The 23,282-nt window shown below is 42.5% G+C and overlaps 1 protein-coding gene and 1 pseudogene across 6 annotated transcripts in view; one reads left to right on the top strand and one right to left on the bottom strand.

Moving 5' to 3' along the window:
- Bcas3 (breast carcinoma amplified sequence 3) overlaps positions 1–23,282 on the bottom strand; it is a 521,107-nt gene that overhangs the window by 84,784 nt on the left and 413,041 nt on the right. The gene's annotated exons all lie outside the window — the stretch shown is intronic.
- On the top strand, positions 21,868–22,187 carry LOC105983214 (annotated as a pseudogene).

Genomic DNA, 23,282 nt, shown 5'->3' with positions numbered 1-23,282 from the left:
AATTCTTACATTTATTATTAACCATACGAAAAGCAATGACTAACTCCTGCCACATGGCTGGGGTATGGCTTCTTTATTAAGCATTTAGGCTGTCATTTTTAAAGAGAAAACTGCATTAAACGTACGCTTTCCTGTAACCGTACAAGCATATCTTCAGCTTTGTTGGCTGGCAGACCTCACTTCCTTACACATTTTCTTCTCACAAAGGTGTCTATATTGTCCTGTAACCAGACCAGTTGCTTTTCCACTGTGACCCCTTCACAGTCGCTAAGCACCTGGGGTCACCTCTTCAGCTCTGAGCTCACTCACCTGTTAGGGAGGCAGGCAACACCTACATGCTTCTTGCGGCAAACAAAGGCATGGAAATGCCCTTTCATGCTCTGGTACATAAGGAAAGGTAGGAGAGGCAGGGAAGGGAACGGGCCACACTGCCAAGCCACAGCCCTCCTCGGAGCGGCTCCCTGCTGCCTCCTGAACAGAAGGGCAGTTCCATACTCCAGTGTTCTCATCAGCCCACACTTCCCCCAGAACATCACCACCACCCTCCTTTATCCGAGAGAGACAGAGAGAATGGGGAGGAGAAAAGGGGGACTGGAGATCGTTTCCATCTTGAAACTTCTGGGAGAATGTTTCCAAACCAGTAGAGAGTTAGCCAGCTCCCTTCTCCTCACGCAGGCGAAGGTTGTTTAAATGCTAGACTGAGAAAAGCTTTACTTCTGGTGCTGTGGGAAGGAGTGGGGGGGAGAGAATCCTGGAATCCAAAAATCCAAAGGAAATGCGATCCCAGGCTGAGAACACTGAGGATGGGACAGACAGGTCCTAGGAGTCGGCGAGAGGCCACATGGCGGGACGGAGGAGACACACAGAATACTTCCCCAACCTACTTGGGTACATAAACTTTATAAGTATAATGTTGGCAGATTTTAGTGCATTAAAAAAAAAGTAGCTGAAAAAACTCAAGCCATAAATAATGCCAAGTAATAAAGGAGGTGAATGTTTCTGTTATTAGATTCTTTCATTGTATAAATCTGTTTAATAAGCTGGTTCGGAATCACTGATAGAAAACAGACTTAGTATGGTGTTACAGACCAATCCGCTCTAAAAGGCTAGCATGGGAACTCATGCCAAGTTATACTTTTCTGTTCTTAACCAATGCAACTTAAAATGTAATTGTTGTTTCCTTGTTCAGAGATGGAAAATGTCTTAGGAGGCTGTGTGAAGGGAGAAAGCATGTCTGGTGTCACAGAGCTGGCTCCCGCCACCCCCCTCCCTTCCCTCCCTCCTTCCGCAACTACTCCCCCCCCACCCCCACACACCGCAGTCGCATCCTTCCAAGGCGCTTTACTGTATTTATAGATCATGCTGCCTTTTGTCTTACTCACCAAGAGGGGCTGGGGGCTCTGTATGCCTCCTGCTTTTTTAGAGTGCTATTTCTCAACATTTCTTGTGCATGTGTTTAGAAAAGTCCCTCCAAATATCCTCCTTTGACCCAAGGCTCATAACAACCACTTGGGCTAGAGAAATGCACTGAGCAGGGGAAGAGGTGGGGAGAGGGGAGCGGGATGGGATGGGATGGGGGGGATGGAATGGAGGTCCCTGGGGTCACATTCATCTTCCAACACTATGGTTTCTAACGGCTTGTTGATGTTTTGCTGGGGTCGGTTACTATCATCATAATGGGCTGTAAAATGAAATGCTATAAACTAGCCGAAGGCTTCAGTAGAAATATTTGCCAAATGGCATAAACAACAACACCAGGAGTCCCCACATCTTCAGCCACACTTACAGGCTTTGGCCATTTGTACCCACACTGTTGTTTACAGGACTGAGACACATGAACTCCATTGCCTGGCCATTCCAGTGTCTAACCCCAATCCCTTTTTAAAGAGGCCCACACAGCTTTCTTCTTGGCTTTGCTAAATAGATGAAACAAAAGGTAATTGGATAAAACAGCTTATTTATCTGCTCCATTTAATTAGTACTTGGAAAATCCAAGTTTCAACAGTATAAAGATACATTATTTGAAGTTACTCCTAACATGATTTCGGTACCTATCAGCTAATTTGCTTTGCATTTTACACAGGTCATAGGAAAGTAGCCAACAGAAGGTACTTTAAAAAATTGGTCCAAAGTTTGGATTAAATACTTTTAATTTGGTATTTCCTGAATTAGTCATTAAGTCCTCATTCAGAATCACTTGGGAAAAAGTAACTCAATGTTGCACACTTGGCTGTGGGATTAGTTAGAGGCCCCTCCCCAGCTTCTCAGAATTACACAGTTTCTTGTATTTCTGAATACAGTACTAATTTATTTTGGCACAATCCCATTGAGGAAGACCAGGATTATTTCTATTTTACACAAGTAGACAGATACCAAACACAAGAAGGCGAAGTTCAAAAGGGTCTGCTTACATCTTAGCTAGAGGCTAAAGAAAGGCAATTCAGCTTTTATTAGGCTCACAGCTGTGTGTGGTAAGGGCAGTGGGAGAAGGAAGGGCAGGGGACACTGTTCTCAAGAAAATCAAGAGAAATCTTAGTGCACCCAGGGAAATGTCGGGAGAAAGCGGAAAAGCATTAGGTATAATCCTTGGTTCCCCAAAGGAATATGAAAACTGTTGGAAACGTTTCCCTTTGGGGAGCCATCCCAGAGAAAATCTCACAGCTAAGTGCATTTTGTGGCTGGACAGATGGAAACAGTCAGCTAGTGGTAGCTCATGGCAGCACTGGGCTAGACTCTGGCTTTGTCCCTGTTTTTCGAATTCAGTGGCACGTGAGAAGTGGAAGAAAGTTGGAGAACGACTCAGGTCAACCTCATAGGTCTTTGAGAGAATTGCTAAAGCTGGGCTCCCAGGCCACAATGACCCAAGAGAACTCGAGTTGCCCATAGAAAGATCTGATGCCAGAAGAATCAGAGTTAGAAATAATCATTTTACTTAAGCCTGGGGAAAATCCCAAAGTTCTATTAAGGAAGTATTAATAATAATGAAGATTAAAAGGTACCTATGAGCTCATTTGCACATAAATTTTTTCCAAGAAAAGAAGTTCTGAAATTATATTTTAAGATTCCTATTTGGCACTAGTATGTTCTATGTCTTAAGGTAAATTTTGTTTCCATTTAAAAACCAAACCTGGTATTCTCTTTTTAACAACTATGTATTTCACCCTGTAGTCTAATGGTTACAACCAAATCACAACTCTATTGCCAGAGTACTTCAGCTGTAAGCTAAGTCCACAGAATCAACTCAGGCCAAATTCAATGGAATGAGGTATAGGCACATAGGCCCCAAGGAATACACCTGGTTTCACTGGACAATGGCTTCCTTCCTGCAGAAGGATCCAGACAGGGAAAATAGTAAATGCAACCACCAATATTGATCACTGTCTACACACTAGAACTCTCTGAAGCATACGCTATTACATAATCTCACCAAACCCTTCCCATGATTCAGTGTGTTAGGAACTGTGCACATTTAACAGATGAGGACTAGAATTCAAGACCTTTCCCAGGGAAGTGGCAAAACCAATGGCTTTGAACCCAGGCTTGTGAATCCTTGAAGGTCAATATCACAAGGCAGATAAATGAAAGCCAAAGGACAAGTAGGAAGGCCAGATCCTTGTGGCAATGAGGCCATGCACTAGGTAACAGTAAATAGGGATGCCAAGGAGAAAGGTCACATTTAAGAACTAATCAGGAGAAAAAGCATCAGGGTCTGGTGACTGGTTGAGGTAGAGCATTAAGGAAAAGGAGGTTGTGGTGAGGATGACTCTCACATTTCTAGTTTTGTTGACAAGGGCAGACAGTTGTGTATCAGCCCAGATTGGGATCCAGACAAAAGTAGAGTGAGAAATGATGCCTACCCTTCATCCTCCATTGAAGACCTACTAAGTGCCAGTTGCAGAACTTTGTCTGGCATCCCAGGAGACCTTTTGGCTTTATTTCTGGGAGCTTAGGGTCCAGGAGGAGATCAGAGACATAAGCAGAAAACATCAGTGCAAGATGATCAAGGACAACACAGAGGGAACGAGAGGGAGGGGAAATCTGGATGGTTCGAGCTGCGCAGAGCCAGAAAAAAAAAGGCTATGGAGAGTGTGAGCTGACTGGTACCTGTACCTTCTTCCTGCAGGATGACCACGCCTCATGGTACCCACTCCCCTGAAAAGAAGTCAGGGGTAGTAATGAGAAATGACAGCAGGAGGAGAAAGCACCAAAGTCCAATTAACAACAGGTGGTAAGGCTGTCAGTTCAAATCACCATCCCGAGACTGAGCAGAGACGGGGCCAAATGTAGACCAGCACTCAAACACCATTAGACCCACAGCACTAATTGCTCAGAGAGGCCCATGTGTTCCTTCTCACCCACTGGATGTTTCTCTGGCAGTTCAGAAGTTCCAGTTCATAGGCTCTTGTTTACATTCTTTCCCTTTGGTTGTAGATGAGGGACTATTTTCTCTTATTTTAGGCAGCTCAGAAGATGCCCACAAGCCAGGCTGGCAGCAATGAAGTGCAACTCTGGCTCTCCATCCATCTACCTTATTTTATCTCAGTCAAAGGACATTCTAATACTATCTGACTGATCAATACCCCCTACCCACCCATTCTCAAAGGTCCCATTGTCCAGAAAGCCTTTGCTTTTATCTACCAGCCAGAAAGGCCAGCTGGTTGCAGGTTAGGTTGTTTCAAATATCCTAGAACTACAGATGGTCACATGGCACTGAGGCGGCCTCAAAGTGGATCTTTAATCCATAATAGAGAAACTTAGAATGGGATCTAGACACTGGAATGCCTTGCATGTAATGACCAGAACCCTTCCATCTCACTGACTTAATCTACAAATCTTAAACTATTGCAAGATTCTCTTAGAAGCCAGGCACCGGTGGTTTACGCCTGTAATCCTAGCTACACAGGAGGCAGAGATCTGAGGATCATGGTTCAAAGCCAGTCTGCGCAGGAAAGTCCGTGAGACCCTTATCTCCAATTAACCACCAGAAAACTGGAAGTGGTGCTGTGGCTCAATAGGTAGAGCACTAGCCTTGAGCTGAACAGCTCAGGGAGAGCATCCAGGCCAAGAGTTCAAGCCACATGACCAGAAAAAAAAATGAAAAGATTCTCTTAGGAAAAAAAAAAAAACAATCAAGCTCTGGTGGCTCACACCTGTAATCCTAGCTATTGAGGAGGCTGAGATCTGAGAATTGTGGTTCAAAGCCAGCCCAGGCAGGAAAGTCTGAAAGACCCTTATCTCCAATAAACCACCAAAAACTGGAAGTGGCGCTGTGGCTCAAGTGGTAGGGTGCTTGCCTTGAGCTGAAGAGTGCAGGGACAGTGCCCAGGCCCAGAGTTCAAGCCCCACGACCAACCAAAAAGAAAAAAAAAAACAACAAAATCAAACTGAAAACACACCCAGCGGTCTATAGATGATCTTGTAAATAATCAGATGAAGTAAGGTTACCTTTACCCCTGTAACTAGGAGCAGGTGAGGATATACATCATTCATCCATGTAATCGAAACTCTTTACATCTTAATTTTCTTTGGCAGTCTAAAATGGGAATTAATGATGATATGGACCTTGCTTATTAAGTAAGATAGACTCTAGGTACAGATTCTGTAGTGTAGTTTGGATGATGAATGCTGGCTCAAAGCGGGGCTTCACTGTAGCAGGTGGCACTATCGGGAGATGGTAGAACCTTCAGGAAGAGGAACCTTGCTGGAGGAGTTTCCTAGGTCATTATAGGAAAGCCCTTAAAGGGGATTTTACGATTCTAAACCCTTTTAAACTCTTTGCTGCCTGCATCCCGAGGTAAGTAGTTTTGCTCCTCGACACTATCCTTTCCCTGTGGCCTAACCACAGGCTCAAAGCAATGGCACCAACTCAACATGGACTAGAACCTCAAAAACTGTGACCCAGAAGAGATTTTTTTCTCTTTATAAATTATTTACCTCAGGCATTTCCCTGCAGAGATGGGAAAGGCTCACTAACACATGGTCTAAAACTAGTGGAAGGACACTCTGCCACTTAACTTTCGGTTTTCAATTCATAATGAGGAGAACATTCCATTACTCAAGAGTCTAAAAAAGAACAGAAAAATTTGCATTTCATTATGGAATGGTGTGGTTAGCATGCTGAAGATTCTATTAAATGGTACCAATTTTCACATTAAGTGGACATGAGTTATTGCTGAAGACTAGAAGCTTTCTCAGGGGAGTAAGACATCTTAGCCACATAAATAGCAAAGGCAGGTCCTGTGGTATGTCTGGATGTGACATTAAGAGACAAGATGAGAAAAGTCAAGTTATATGCCAGAGAGAACAGGAGAGGCTTGAGAATGGGGGAGGAGAAATTCTGACTCTTTCCTCCTGACAGGCCAAGAATGATGGGCAGCAATAATAAGCATACTGTCTGTGCAGAGAATCTCAAGTTCTTCTGGGCACTAGCAGACAGAACTAGATGATCTCCAGCAAGACCCTGGGTCTTTGCAGCATGGAAATAAGAGTACAAGGTAGCTTGGATTCACCTAATTGTAGGGATAGTCTGACTTTTCATTATTACCTAAAGATTCCTTAATAAATTTGTGAGACAGATAGAAAGGACACAGAGTTTTCACACCGGAGGATTTTCCTTTAAATTGCAATCCTATTCAGAAGTTACTAATTCAGGGATCTTGCCATTTCATGAATAGAATTCAGGGAGTCTGTGGATCTGGATGGAAAACAAATTTCACCTTTATTTTCACTAACTTCTAACTGAAATTTAGCACTTCCATCAATGATGAATGCAGGCTACACCAGCAGGAATTGCTGTCAGGAATAGAAATTAGATTGCTTAATACATACTACTATTGTTTCAGTTTAAACAAGGGATTGGGAAATTTTTCCTGTAAGGGGCCAGATGGCAAATGTTTTAGAGTTCGAGGGTGATGTGATCTTAAGCCAATTCTCTAACTCTGCTCTTATAAGATGGAAGCTGACATAGACAATAGGTATACGAATAAGCATGGCTGTGTTTCACTAAAACTTTATTTATAAAAACAACTGATGATCCCTTGTGTATACACGTTATGACTTTTCAACTACAGTTACAATCCATTCTGGTATATTTAATGTGTTCACAATAAGCAATTAGATTACTATATCACAAATGTGTGGTTATTACAGTATGTAATAATTCTATTTCCATACATTTTATGTTAGTCATTAAAATATTCAGAGAAGGGGTCCACTGGTTTTCTTGAGATTGCCAGTAGTGCAAGCACAGAGATTAACATGCTCTGTCCTAGCTTGTTTACAAATGACTCCTGGTGAAAGCAATGAGGAAGAGGAGAGCTGGTGAAACAAAACTAGAATGGAATGGTAGTAGGCACTGTCAATGGAAGCTAATCATACATGGCTTTTCTATGACAGTAGATAGACAAGTGAAAAGCATTCTTCCCTTTTCCCCCCTCTCAAAATTCCAAGTTCTCTACATCTCTCATTGTTTAGACAGTGTTCACCTACGCCATCTTCCTCTCCCATGCCATTACTTCTTACTGCTGGTTCACAGTGCTCACAGTGACCATTCCTTAGTAGAGTGTGCTGCCAGAGTTTAAATTCAAACTTGCCCTGCTGATGATTTCCTTCCCTGAGTGTCGCCAGCACTCTCCCATTTTTCTCTTTGAAGGAGTAGGAGTTGCAGCGGAGCAAAGCAGATATGGGGACCAGACTCAGTCACCCCAAAGCCCTATGAAAATATCCTTAGGGATTGAGGACAGCAAACCCGGCTAGGGTCATAACTACCAAGTTCCACCTAGAAGACCTGCTGTTTTGTCCTTCAAGTGTAGCTGTATTTACTTGTAAAAGTGTAATGGCAAAATATATTGTGAGGAGAAAGCACCTTCTGCCTCCAACTATACTAAACGGCTCTGGGTTACATTTACCATTTTAATAAACTGATTTGTCAAAACTGTCAGAATCAAGGGAGGTCATCTGGATACCAGATGAACAAAAATATCTGTAATTATAAGTTGTCCATTTTTCTCTTTCATCTTCTGTACATGTATCTGTGAGCAGCCACATATTTTCATGCACATATATACACATAAATTTTCGAGTGTTTTTTTTAAACCTGCCATAATAGAATTCAGGAAAGTAGAAAATACAGTTCTCTAGGGACAGAAATGGGGCTGAAGGCTAAGCTGCACTCTCCATCTCAGGACCAACATCCTTTTCCTGAACTATGTTGTCAGAGCCAAAACATTTCAGTTTTGTTACCACTTGGATTGTTCTTAATCCTTTGCTGATTACTAGTTGTGTGACCACAGGCCAGTAACTCAACTTCTCTGGATTTCTGATATGTGTGTATGAAATGAACATTTTGATACATCTTAATTATCCCATATGAGTGGCAATTAGTAAGACTTTTTTGTGAAGAATCCTGAGCCCTCTAAAGACTGATCATGTGTTGTCATGAACAAATTCAAATACCCTATCTTAATCCTACTCAGAATTGTATCTTTTGCAATATAAGCGTATATTATGCTGAAGGTAGCCTACATTTGGGGGCACTGAACTCTGTTACCATAGCAGCAGTGTGTGGGAAACTGCTGGAGCATAGGTACCAGCTCACAGGTTATTCTGTTTCGTTGTTGTTGTGTTGTGTTGTGTTTTTGCTGGTCCTGGAGGTTGAACTCAAGGCTTGGGTGCTGTCTCTGAGCCTCTTTGTGCTCAAGGCTAGCACACTTGAGCCAAAGTGCCACTTCCAGCTTTTTCTAAATTGTTTATTCCAGATAAAGTTTCATCTGGGTGCTGGTTGCCTACTTCTGTAATCCTAGCTACTCAGGAGACTGAGATCTGAGGATTGCGGTTCAAAGGCAGGAAAAGTCTGTGAGACTCTTATCTCCAATTAACCACTAGAAAATGCCAGAAGTGGTGCTGTGGCTCAAGTGGTAGAGTACCAAGAGCTTAGGGACAATGTCCAGGCCCAAAGTTCAAGCCCCATGACACCCCCCCACCCTGCCCCCTACAAATTTCAAGGACTTTCCTGCCTGGGCTAGCTTCAAACTATGAGAACAATGATCTTCAGATCTCAGCTTCCTGAGTAGCTAGGATTACAGGTGTGAGCCACCAGTGCCCAGCTACAGGTCATTTTTTTTTTCTTTTTGTGAGTATTGGGGCTTGCATTCTGGGCTTGGGTGCTATCCCTGTGCTCTTCAGCTCAAGGCAAGGGCTCTACCTCTTGAGCCACAGTGCCACTTCCGGTTTTCTAGTGGTTTTTATTGGAGATAAGAGTCTCACGGACTTTCCTGCCCAAGCTGGCTTTGAACTGTGATTCTCAGATCTCAGCCTCCTGAGTAACTAGGATTACAAGCATGAGCCACTGCCGCTTGGCAAGGTCACTTTTTATATTCATTCAGTGGTCAAGCCAGAACCTAATATCCTATTCCTACCTACTATAGAGTGGATCCCATATGCCACAAACCCTCGTGCAATCCCTGAACGTTTTTTCAAGTTAGCAATTCTTCTCCATTCCTAACAGCACCTCCTTACTTCAGGCATTCATCACTGTCCACATATATCAATACAATTTGTACCTGATAGCTTTCCTGGATTTAGTCTCACCTTATTCAATCCATTTTCCACACGGTAGCTAAAGCAGTTTTTCCGAAACACATATCTGATCATATTACCCTGCTTCAACCTCCATGTGGGTGTCCACAATCAGCCTTTCTACCCTGATGCTTATCCTACTCATGAAAGCCTTTTATTTTTCCTTCCTTCCTTCCCTCCCTCCCTTTCATCCTCCCTCCCTCCCTTTCTTCCTTGCTTTCATGAAACCTTTGAGGAAGGTTTGATCCTAGGGTTTCATGAGTGCCAGGTAGGCAACTCTGCATCTTATGTCATGTCTCATGCCCTTTTTGCTCTGCTTATTTTTGTCTTTGTCTTCCCTTTGTGGCTGGGATGACAGACGAACATCATCACACCCAGCTTTTTCTGCTAAGATAAGTTCTCATGAATTAAAAGGGGTAAGTCTGAGGTGAAGCATGGTCCCCAGCCAGGTGTCATCACAAAGAAAGGGCTATTTAGAAGGCTCTTCTCCTTCATAGAGTGACAAATTCTCCCTTCAGCCATAGTCTTAAACAGTGATGGCGTGACTTTGGTCATGTGAATGGAGGCAATTTGTTTTTTTATTACTAAGGAGACTGAATTCATAACTGACCTACCATATTGAAAGCACAGGAGGAGCAGAGAATATTGATTTAGGAGCAAAGGCCTCCAAAGTAAGAAGGAAGCAGAAGATTCCAAGGGAACTGCCTTATGTTTGGAAGCCAGTGATCTCATCCCACAAACCAGCTGCATCAAAAGCATGCTAAATCCTATAGACTGGGTTTGGATGGCTCCTGCTTTATTGTGTTTCAACAGTGTTTAAAGAATCTTTGGCAGATCTAGAGATAGGAGAGACAGACAGAAGAGTACCCAATGGGACCAGCCATTGTTGCCATCCAGACTAGGCCTGAGTACCATCTGTTTTACTCAAGGCCTTTCAAGGCCAGTTTGCCCACCAACACCTGAAGCAGTTCATTAAAACAGCACTAGACAAAAGCTCTATTTCTTATCCCTGCTCAGGCTTCCTGAACCCAAACGACCAGTGTGGAATTTTTTAATAACAAAAGGAATTCCAAATACCATGCTGTAGCTAGCATAACTCGGCTTGTTCCTTGTATGGCTTAATCAAATGTTTAAAGATACTTGGGATGGGTGAGTCTTCCAAGGAGGATGCAAAGTTCCCTGTCCTTCAAGAGGCAAAGCACCTGTGGGGACATCTGAGTACCCCTACATACCTGTGGGCCTAGAACAAACACATAAACCATTACATGTCAGATCTCTTTTCAAATATAATGAGCAACTCCATTAAGCTTATAGTAGTTAGCCTAGGCTGGCCTCCAGCTCAGGATCCTTCTGTGTCTGCCTCCAGAGTAGTGGGATTTCAGGTACAAACCATTATGCCTGACTCATTTTTTGTCTCTTTCTTTTTTTTTTTTCTTTTTGCCAGTCCTGGGGTTTGAGCTCTGGGCCTGGGTGCTGTCTCTGAGTGTCTTTTGCTCAAAGTGAGTACTCTACCACTTGAACCACAGTGCCACTTCTGGATATTTCTGAGTAGTTGACTGGAGATAAAAGTCTCACAGACTTTCCTGTAAGGACTGGCTTTGAACAGTGATCCTCAGATCTCAGCCTCCTGAGTAGCTAGGATTACAGGTGTGAGCCACCACACCTGGCTCATTTGTTGTCTTTTAAAATAAGAATTTAGGGGCTGGGAAGTTGGCTCAGTGGTAGAGTGCTTGCCTTGCATGCCTGAGGCCCTGGGTTCCATTCCTCAGCACCACATAAGCAAAAAGAAAAAAGCTGGAAGTGGCACTATGGCTCAAGTGGTAGAACGTTAGCCTTGAGCTGAAGAGCTGAGGGACAGCGCCAAGGCCCAGAGTTCAGGACCTACAACTGGACCGAAAAATAAATAAATAAATAAAATAAGAATTTAATTTTGGTAATGGGGGACACAAGAATGGAATGCTGTACTGTATTTCTTAACTACTTTCAGCAAAGAGATAATCACCAACTTTGCAGCAAAAATGAGGTGCTATTTCCAGGCAATCTGTGAATCCTGTTGCACACGATGGAATTAAAGCACTTGGCCACATGTGGCTCCTCATTGGATGGCACCATAGTCTTCTCTTTTTTGCACTTGATTGTCAGTGCCTCATCACGTGACAGCTACATGAATGCTATGATTTACTATCTTGCACATGCCTGATTCCATATAGCTGTCACTTCAATGACAGAATAGGATAAGACTTTTTTCCCCTTCATTTTAACATTACCTGAGCTATACAAAAACTTCCTATGAGTAAGAGTGTGTATACTTTTTTGTTTTTTTCAGTGTGGAGCTTGAATTCTGGGCCTGGGCGCTGTCCCTCAGCTCTTCAGCTTAAGGCTAACGCTCTACCACTTGAGCCACAGTTTTCTGGTGGTTTATTGGAGATCTCACAGACTTTCCTGCCCAGGCTGGCTTTGAACTGTGATCCTCAGATCTCAGTCTCCTGAGTAGCTAGGATTACAGGTGTGAGCCACCAGCGCCCAAGCTCTGAGTATGATTGTTAAACTGGAGTAAGGAGAGAGAGAGAGAAAGAAAGAGAAGAGAGAAAGAGAAAGTAAAGGGAGAAAAGAAGGAAGGGAGGGATGGAAGGAGGGAAGGACAGAAGGAAGGAAAAAAAATTAGCAGACTCTCGGGTCTGGAGGGACAGGAAGAGTTTTCTCAAGGTATACATGAGATTTCCACATGGAAGCATTCCTTCTTTTGTTGTTGTTTTTGCTGCTGTTTTTGTGGTACTGAGAATTAGATTAAGAAACTTATGCTTGCTAGGCAGATGCTCTGCCACTTGAGCCACACCCCAAAGCCCAAACTAAAGGATTTCTACTATTCCTTCTAAATGTGAGACCATGACTATCACTGTTCCCATTGCCAGTCCCCCCCTCCCCAGTTTGTCCCCTAGTGCGGTTGGAGCCACATCTCGTTTACGATTATGTCAGTCATCATTTTTACTGACATGCTTCTGGTTTCTGAGCCTGCTCACAGAATCTGAGTGCACAGAAACTCGCCCAGTTGCCAATTTTCAGCAGCAATTGGCATTTAAACGTGGAAAAAAATTCTTATCAAATTTTTATACACATATCAAATAATATATTTGTCAAGACAAACCTCTCATAAATGACTTCTTTTCTGGCTTATATGAATACTGGTTGTTGCTCAAGTTCGTATGATTTAATTGGAGATATTTAAAGTTGAAGGGTTCAACTTTGCAAATATTCTCTCTGCATTGATGAAAACCAGACATCCCAGGTAGATATTTAAAAATGAAATTCACGTACTTTTGCTTGAAGACAATAGGCAATAGGCAGTAGTCTGTGAACTATGCTTACAGTTGATTAAGTGCAAGCACTGGGGGTAAGATCGGGGCCCCTCTGTATTCTCCCACCCTGGCCTCCCATGCTCAACCCCCAAGCATACACGATCCCTCATTTCTTTTCAATTCAAACTAGCAGACTGTCTTCTCTTAGTTTTCTGCAAACCTATGTGAAAAAGAAAGGAAAACACAAGGCTTGCTGCCATGAAGGTTCAGGGGCGAGCAAGGAGGGGTGGGGGAGGGGCTGGAACTTATCTAAAGAAAACACTGGGGTGATCCTAGAATCCTATCCAGGCTAGGGTGGGTGGGTGGATGGCAAATTCTGCATTTCTCCTAAATGATCTCAGCAGCTGCAGTGCGTTACATGTGGCAACTCTTCTAGGATCTCAAAGGGTTTCAAAGTCATGCTGGCAGCTGCCTCCTGTCGCCCCACTCTGTAATGATTGAACCTCTTGTTCCTTTTATAGAGTTGTTCTCTCCTAATAAAACACTAAATGCTGGTCTGAGCAACTGTTCCAGGATCACTAGATGTAACTAACCCTCCCTCTTCCTCCTCACCCTACACGCCTCATATTTGCTATCACAATGGGCCCCTGTGTAAATGCTTGTCACCGACACAGTCGCCAAAGCATGCACACAGGCTTGAAAGTGTGTGTGTGTGTGTGTGTGTGTGCGCACACACACATCACCAAGTCCCTTTTAACCAAACCTGAACTCTGTGTCCATTTCCAGCTATTTTAAGAGCTGCTACTTTAAAACTGGGCAGCCATCCTAAACACATGAAAGCATACACGAAGCACAAACTGCCATAAACGAAGAACCGCAATTCAGTGTCAGGAATCTGCAGAGGTGATACCTTCAAGCTGTTTGTCAGAAGAAAAGGCTGCGACTTGTCAGCTTTTGGATGGGAAGCTCTGCAAAACAAGCTATTTTTTTTTCCCCTGGCAAATATGAACCACATTTGTAAGGTGTGAACTCTTTCCAAAACTTCAAAATGCAGATGGAAACAACACCATTCCAATGCAAGAATCAGCTCACCAAGGGTTCCTTCCTCATCTCAAATCTCAGTCTTTCTCTGAGTCACAATCTGGGATCTACAGAAAGAAAGTTCCATACCCTTCCTGGTACATCAAGTATAACAAGATTTAAATGTGTGACCCTTACTTTGAAGGTTTCATGCTTATTTAATATTTAATTTCATTCTTATATTTCCATTAAAGAATATGAGGTGGGGTGATTTGCTTTCTTATTGCTACAGTAAGCAACTTGCTTGATGGACCAGTAGGTGTAGGTCACATATTGGCCGAATAAACAAACAAAATTTTTTAAAAAGTGGACTTGGCTTATGAATACTTGGCCCAAAGAGGCAAACTGAAAAAGTCCCTTGAACACATTTCTCTGATCTTGAAGGTCTTTTTGCTGGGCTTTTAATGAGGAATTCCACCCTCTTGAAATAATTCTGCTTAAGTAATTGCCATTTGACTATTAAGGAAAAACACAAAGAAGCTTTAGGCACTAATGAGTAGTAGAAAATTAGAGGGGACCACATTCTCTGTGCAGTTCTTCTTTATCTTGAGATCTCTTGGACAGTATAACATAAAATGCTATAGTTAGTCATCTAATATTGTTAGCTTACATTATTTTTGAAACTAAGTGCAAGGCACATTAATTAAACTGATTTATTTTTCATTAAAATATGTAAGCAGAGAGAATTTTATAATGAACTCCATATATCCATCATTAGCTTTAATAATTATCAGGTTATGGCCACTCTTCATCTACAATATACAAATTTTAACTCAAGTTTTGCGACCATCAGACGTTTGCCCAGTGCTTCCCAATTAGGTTATAATTACTACCAACTTCTTCATTTTGAGAAACCTCCCACTCAGAAGGTGGAAGTTTTGAGCCAAAATATGACATTTGACATGGGTGCAGCTGCCTAAAATATGTCTTCATTAAAGTCAGATGAAGGCGATAAGCTTTTGTCTTGCCCTTGAATGGAACACAAAGTTTGCATTTTTTCTTTAAAGTATAAACGTGCAATTCTTTCCATCACTACATTCCTTCTTGACTCCTTTTCTTGTTCTTCCTCCCTCCCTCTCTCCTTTCTTCACTCTTACACACACACACACACACACACACACACACACACATGCACACAGACACAGACATACAGATGCACACATGTAGAGTAAATATCTTAGTTTTGGAAAATCTTAGACCAGAGCACATTTTCCAGACTTGTTCTTTTGGTCATTAGCTCCTACACTACTTTTCCAGCTTCTCTGTTCACACTTTGAAGGAAACTGTAAGGCAAGGACACAGGGCAAAATAAACTCCCAAACAAATAGATTCTTAAGAACAGGTCTTTATACTTCTTTTTCTTTTTTTTTTAATGGCTTAAGATGGTGCAAAAATGTTACTTACTCCCCAAACAGTTATTAGTCTCTGTAATGTAACATAGCAGATACTTTCTAAATCCTTTTAGCCTTCTCCCCCTTACTGGAAAGATCATCATTTTTTTTTTATTTCAAAGTGGATTTAATAAAGAAAAGGAGTGCTGTTAAAGTAATACGTGAGGCTTTGACATTAAGCAGTGCAAGCCTGCGGAGTCGGCAAGAACAGGGTCTCTAATCTCCAGTGATTTATAGAGGCTCTTCCTTCATCTCTGTACTTGGGGAGGGCCAAAAAGTTTAGAGACAGCCTGGCGTCCCTCTTACTCCACACCACTAACTCCTGCTGGCCAGTCTGCCTGCTAAAACTTTAACCCTGTAGCTGCCACTTGACAGCATGCCCATTAAAGCCAGTTTATTTGCTTTCAGAGGATAGAGTGGTTTCATATTGCAGTAATGCACATGTAAGTAAATGTCTATGTCTGATGTTGAGGAATTGTAAGCACAGAGCACAAAGGGAGCTGAAAAACCCAATGGAGCTCATTGGAAGATGTTTGGCGATGGTGAGCAGCGATGTCCCTTTGCAGGAATGAGAATCAACAGGGTCAGCAACCGTATGCCCCACACATGCCACTCACTCAGTCATGGTGGCACACTTTGTCCTGTGAAACATTTAGTACTTGGAAATAAAACTCAAGGTCAAAGTCCAAAGTTTCAGAATAAGATGTGGAAGGACCAGAGACATAAGAAGTCTGAAAAAATCATTCTGACAAGTGGAATGTTGGGAAAGAAGGTACGCTCGCACTCAGCTCTACCCAAGAGGAAATAAATGTGCCATGGCTGGGGCCTGTGTGGTCCTTCCAGAATGGAGGGGCTAATGGCTAATTTTATATGTTTCACTTATTGATGGATGAATATTATGCACATTTTTCTTACTCTCCACCACCACCCTCCAAAACCCAAATCTCTGGGTACAGGTTCTCTTTAATACCAAGATCCCTGCAAAATGCCAGCAACCATTTGGGCCTAACCAGGATTTGATGCTTGCTGTGGGGATTGGGACTTGGGAGTCATAATTTCAAACTGTCAGAGAAACTTCTAGGTCTTCTGGCTGGCCACACTATGTGGTTGCTGCACACCTGGGCTCCTGATCTTTTCTGAGACAGGGTCTTGCTATGTAGCCCAGTCTAATGTGGAACTCATGGTCCTCCTGCCTCAGCCTCCCAAGCACTGGGATTACAGATATACACCACCATGCCTGGAAAGGAGTGATTCACGACTAATTATGACAGACATGTGTGGCTCTCTGTCTATTGGTCAGATTAGGGATCACTCTTCCTAAGCCATGAAGAATGAAAGATTTTTCTGAGTGAAGGTCATAGGTGGAACTGCATCTCTGAAAAGATCAGAGCACCACATTTGCCCACAAACTCAGGATCTGAAGTAGGAGGTGTGTGCTGATCTGAGACTAGGCCACTCTGTAGCAGAAATGGCCCCAGGACAAAGCCCTTGTACTTGATAACCTTGGGCCCTGGCTGCCCAGTCTACTCCTGACAAGGAAAGATACAAAGCCCTATTTTAAGAGGCTTTCTGGAATCAAGTACACAGGTCAAGAAGACTAGCAAAGATCAATACTGCATACTTTAGGCCTGGCAGGTGGCAAGTCAAGGTCAAAAAATTTACAGCTGACAGTACCAACAGCAGACAGTCAAATACCGTAATTTTTGCAATGCACAGATCATACCTCATTTGCTGATGGAGCTAGAAGAAGGAACTGAGGTAGAAGCAGAAAGTGGATTGCTCAATAGCATACAGCTAGCTCATGAGAAAGTACCAGAGCCCAAGGATGTCAGCTCCCAGGCCATTACTCTTTGATGCTGAGTGCCAGGAGTTATGAAGTAGAGCTGTGTAGATATCAGACCTGAGTTCAAGTCTGGGTTCTTCCACATCTGTAAGATCTTTGGAAAGTTACTCAATATTTCCAAGTATCATCTTACTCCTCTTCAAAGAGAATAATGTTAGTCTCTAATGCATCCAGGATGATGCGGAAGAATAAACAAAAGCATGAAGATTGGTACCGGATATCTGGTGCTTACTGAGGAAATACTAATCTTTTCCTAGTTTTATGACTTTCTCTTCAGAAATTCATGTGCTGGTGCTACTCCTGGGCTTAGCAGCATGTGGCCCTGGAGCTGAGTGGCTGCAGGCTGCAGCATGGCAGACATTCTTTCCCATGGCCACTCACTACCATCTGCTTCCATTCCTGCCTCAGAGACCACACCCAGGTGTCACTGATCTCTACAGAGATCTGAGCCCCGGGAGCGGGAGCTCTGGAGGGCGCTCTCTGTATGGCTCCATCTCATGGGGGACAAACTCCAAGCTGTAGGGCTCACATCTGACTTTACTTGGTGGCCTCCAAATGGCTACTGAGTGAAGAAATGAGAGAATGTAGTTTGGCCTAGAAAGTATTCTTTGTCTTTCCCCTCGTCCTAGCTAGAGATCTACAATGTAACCTGTCTATATATACTGCCTACTCAGTCTGTTAAGTCAAGGGCAGAATTTAGAGACCGAGCCTATTTACAGTTCAACAGGGGAAGGTGATAAGCTCCAGGAGCCCCTCTGGCTGCTCAGGGAGCTACTTTCACAGAGAGTGTGAAGTTGAGTAGTGGATACACCCTCCCAGCAGCAGTCCCACACATCCGGGCACACTGTTAGCACTGTCTGGTGGTATGAAAATCCCTATTACCTCCTGTTATTTTTTGGCCCTATATCAAGCAGCAGCATGCTGATGTGAGAAAATGTGGAGTAACCTCATCTAGGTCTTATTATCCACTGGCCTTTAGGGTCATAAACACCATGTTGCTTTCTGATGCCACTGCCCATTTTCCAGTTTGACCACTCAGAGGCCTCTCTGGGTGCCAGTCATTCTCAGCACCAATACACAACCAGCTGCTGCTGCTGCTTCTGGGTGCAGTGACTTTCAAATGCAAGTTCGGAGAAGGTAGGAAAGAGAACTTATGTCCAATTCCCACCAACACAGGCACCCCAAGGAACAATTACAAAGACCTACCCTTAGATAAGCACAAAGCCATCCAGGAGGATGGAGGACGTGTGTGCAGAATGAAGCTGCTTTGTAGCCATCTGTTGGTTCACACCACACACTGGGAACTCTTCTGGAGCAAACTTCCCACCAGTTGTTGTTTTTATGAAATGTTTCTGGATCCTCACTAACAAAGATATCGCGATATTCTGACAGCCAAAGCTGGTTTTAGGTCTGAAGTTTCCTAAGGCAGACTCTAATGTTACATGAATTTATTTTTAAAGACAAGATTCCCAAGCCTAGAAAGATCAAAGAACAGTTGGTAAAGTAAAATGTAAAGCCGAAAGTTGACTCACACAAAAGAGAGGCCAGATCTGGAAAGGAGGATGTTAGAAGCGGGGGAATCTCTGCAGCAGGCAGCTTTACCTTTGGGAAACTACAGATCTCAGTTCCCAGCTCTTAGCCATGGTGTCCTGGATAAACAAGCCTTATCGGCCACCCACAGTACTTCAGTTAGTAAAAGGGCTTAGGAATGTAAATCTCACTGGAGTGAAGTGTGATCCTAATTTGCACTTAATCAAAGCCAATTAGAGGTACATTATTTACACAAAGCCCATGCATCTCAATTATGCCAAGCACAACCCGAGACAGTTTTCAGTTCAGCCCTTAATTCTGCTTAATGATAGAAGTAAACATTTTCACTGAGTCAATCCCCTAAGTCCCGTCCAGAGCCTATGGGGAAAGCAAACGCTGCAGGCCGCGCTTTTCACTTAGAGCCAAGAAAAGTGTAATTGACACCTGTTGAAATGTGTAGAAAACAGAGATAAGTATTTAGACTTGGGGCTACCTTGGCTGGCAAAGCAGACTCTCTCTCTCTCTCTCTCTCTCTCTCTCGCAAATACACACATCAGCACCTATTCTGCAATGAAGAAAACATTAACATTTGGTTATTTTTCTCCATTATAGGGAATGCAACAGATCTCTTTAACTGTGATACACTTTTCACTTCCCTGGTTCAAGCAGTCCCAGGTCTCCTAGGAGACACAAAGGGTAGCTGGTTTGAATCACTAGGGGGCAGAAGAAGCTCCAAGGTCAGCATCAGTCTGTAGGCTACAGGATAGCAGGTCAGTTTGTGTAGAGATTGAAGACAGGAATGGAGGACAGAAAGGCTTTAGGAAAGCCAGGCGCTGGTGGCTCACGCCTGTAATCCTAGCTACTCAGGAGGCTGAGATCTGAGAATGGAGGTTCAAAGCCAGCCCGGGCAGGAAAGTCCATGAGACTCATCTCCAATAAACCACTAGAAAAACCGGAAGTGGCTCAGTGGTAGAGTGCTCGCCTTGAGCTGAAGAGGGCAGGGACAGTGCCCAGGCCCAGAATTTAAGCCCCACAACCGACGAAAAGAAAAGAGCTTTAGGGGCTGGGAAGGTGGCTCAGTGGTAGAGCGCTTGCCTTGCATGCCTGAGGCCCTGGGTTCGATTCCTCAGCACCACATAAAGAAAAAAAGCTGGAAGTGGCGCTGTGGCTCAAGTGGTAGAGCACTAGCCTTGAGCTGAGAGCTGAGGGACAGTGCCCAGGCCCAGAGTTCAGGCCCCACAACCGGAAAAAAAAAAAAAAAAGAAAAAGAAAAGAGCTTTAGGAAGCCAATAGACCAGCAGCCAGGAAGGGACCTGGCTTACAACTTGCTTGAGAACTTGACCAACCCACCTACTTGGCAAATAAATGCTGGGTGTTAGCTAGTGTGCAAGCTACAACTGCCCCTTCTAAAGAACAGTCTATGGAAATTACTGCAGGACATCCAGCCACATTTGGGCCAGTCTTGTCCTGACTGGTAAGTGGACACACGTCCCAGCAGAGACCCTAGCAGCTCTCCTGAGGCTTCTTCTTCTCCATCTTTGAAGCAATCAGCCTCAACCAAGCTGGTTGATAAGTCATTGACCTGAGTATAACATGCAAAGGAAAGAAGCAAAGCAAATAGCAAGGAGTCCATCAGCAGCAGGACTCAACAAGTCTTCAAATCCTAACCCCAGAGATATAATGTAAGCTGTCCATGGAGTTATTCCTATTCTCACTGCTTTAAAAATCAGTTTGTTTCCCACTACATTTTGATACAAATATCTTCTAAATTCATTTAGTCATCTCTTTGTAACCTCTGTCTCCTCCCAAGTAGGGAAACAGGGAAGAATGAAAATAATATAAAGTACCTGGCACAGGATGGGGTGCTTAGTCAGTGTCGGGTGGATCAACTGTAGGAAACCAAGACTAATTGGAATCAATGTACTTTTCTGAAAGTCCTGGCTCTTTAACTGCCTCTAATATACAAAAAAGAAAAGGTTGAGTGAAAAACCCCCATCATGACACTTCTAGCATTACAACAGCACACTGTTACTTAGAAGTAAGAAGGCTTGGGTTATAATTTTTAAAGGGGAAATCAGATAGACTTCCAATTGTAGCAGAAAAAAACCCCAACATCCCTTATTTAATTACACATTTAAGAGATGTGTATATTTCACTGTGAAAAATTTATCAACAAAAATGTACTAGATACATATTTTAGGTATGAATACATATTTCAGGGATGAATAATTTGCCCAACTCATTAAAGTAGGATAGAAATGAAAGCAATTGTGTCTGATTCTTCCAAAGTGAGGTACAAAGACTTTTCTGTAAGTCTGGCCTATAATGTCCTGTGTTGATATCCTTTTTTCTTCATTCAACCCAGCTCCTCTACTTTATTGACAAAGACGAATCCAAGCATAACTTTCTTGGGAGTTCACCATGTCCTTGGAGCCGCAGTAGGTCAAGTTAGGGAATTTTCCCTGGCTGACACAGGAAGTCACATCTGCCTCAGAGTAAACCAACTTCTCAAATGATTTTGCCTTTGAACTTTTTCAGCACAACAACAGTGAATGGAGCTCTTAGTTCTGGAATGGTCTTCTAATATCCCTCACACTTTTTCCAGTCATCCAATTCTTAGAATGTACTCACTTGGACATGTGGAGAACGTCTTACTAGAGATTCAATTTTCCTCTTATTATTTAGCTCCTAAGACTCAACAAAGTCTTTGCACCAGTTAACTATTATTCCCAAAGAGGCAATGAAGGAAATTTCACATTTACGAGGTTTCCTTTTCTCTAGAGAAACTTCGTTTAAAACCTGATACCAATTATAGAGAAAAATAGCAAAAGTATATATGTATGTGTACACTGAAAAAAAATACACTAAAATAAATACTTGAAAAATTCTCCCTACTCAAGAAACTCAGATCTGAGGATCACAGTTCAAAGCCAGTTCAAGCCAAAAAGTCCATGAGACTCTTACCTGTATTTAACCAGCAAAAAACCTGGAAGTAAAGAGCGCTGTAGATTATCAGTCTACAGTGAAAAAGCGAAGGGAGAACACAAGGGCTTGAGTTCAAGCCTCAGTACTGGTACAAACCAACCTCTCCCTCTCTTCTAAAATGATTTGGTTATAAGGGTTGTTGCTTTCACAGAAATTTTCAGGGTTCATGTGCCAGGGTAGTAACTTCATACCATCATGGCACTGGTGGCCAAGACCATCTATGAAGAGAAGTTTGACAAGGAGAACTTCACCCTGAAGCATACAGGTCCTGGAATCTTACCCATGGCAAACTGTACCACACATAAACAAATCTGAGTTTCTCATCTGCACTAACAAGGATGAGTAGTTGTATGGCAAGCATGTGGCCCCTGGGAAGGTGAAAGAGATCATGAACATCATGGAAGCCATGGAAAACTTTGGGTCCAGGAACAGAAAACCAGCAAGAAGATCACCTTGCCTACTGTGGATAGCACTAATTTGACTTGACTGAATCATAACCACAGACCATTCCTTCTGTAGTTCAGGAGAGCACCCCTCTGCTCTTCTGCGCACCGTATCTTCTGACCTCTATGCTCTTGCTGCAGTTCAGGTTCCATGTTTTCCTTACTTCCTTCCAAGCCTAGCTCAGTTGCAGAATGAAGTTTAGGATCATGATGAAAAACTAAATAACCAAACAATACTCTCTCCTGTAGCAATCCATTTGATCCATTTATTATACAGGCACAGAAATCTAAGAGGCAAGTTTCCCAGTTGCTGTTTGTGTTTGTTTCACAACAAAAACAGCCTAAATTGAAATTGTTAATAAGAAAAAAAAACTCTTGAACATTTACCCTGTGTATAATATTCTTGTAAAGAGGAAGTGACAGAGAAGGAAATAAAGGCTGGGCACAGAAACACATTTTTTAAACCATCGAGAAATGAATAAAATTATTTGAAGTATGATATGAACCTAAGAAATCATTTATAACACTGATAGACTTAAACACATTTTAAACATTTTAAAATGTTTAAAATACTGAATGGGAAAATATTGTATTGTGCAAATACCACAAATATGTTAGATGGTAATGGCAAATTTGAGGGAATATATATATATATATATATATATATATATGTATATATACACACACATAGAGAGATAGACTAATTAAATAAAGACATAATTTGTCTAGTTATAGAAAACTCCTCCAAATCAATATGAGTAAGACTAATGACCCACTAAAAATGGGCAAAGAAACATAAAGAGAGAATGTAATGATGATGGCATTCAAATATGTGAAAGGATGTGGAATAAGTCTAAAACCGCAATGAAATAACAGACTGAATCAATCAGCAATGACCAAAACATCTGATAACACTGTATTGGCAAGTTACAGCAATAAACACTGTGGTATGTTCTTCATGAGAGAATAGGTTAGTCTACCTGCCATGATGGGAAATTTGACATCATATAATAAAATTGCAAAAAAAAATTCTGAGATCACATATCTTTTTATCTGGGAATTCTACTGCTAGGAACTAATTGTACAATTGTTTAACAGTGTAACATTTGGTTGTTATAAACATTACACTAATGTCTAG

The sequence above is a fragment of the Dipodomys ordii genome, unplaced genomic scaffold (assembly GCF_000151885.1).
Source record: "Dipodomys ordii isolate 6190 unplaced genomic scaffold, Dord_2.0 Scaffold19, whole genome shotgun sequence".
Lineage (NCBI taxonomy): Eukaryota > Metazoa > Chordata > Mammalia > Rodentia > Heteromyidae > Dipodomys > Dipodomys ordii.
The sequence above is the reverse complement of the archived record's forward strand: the minus strand, read 5'-3'. Positions and strand labels throughout refer to the sequence as shown.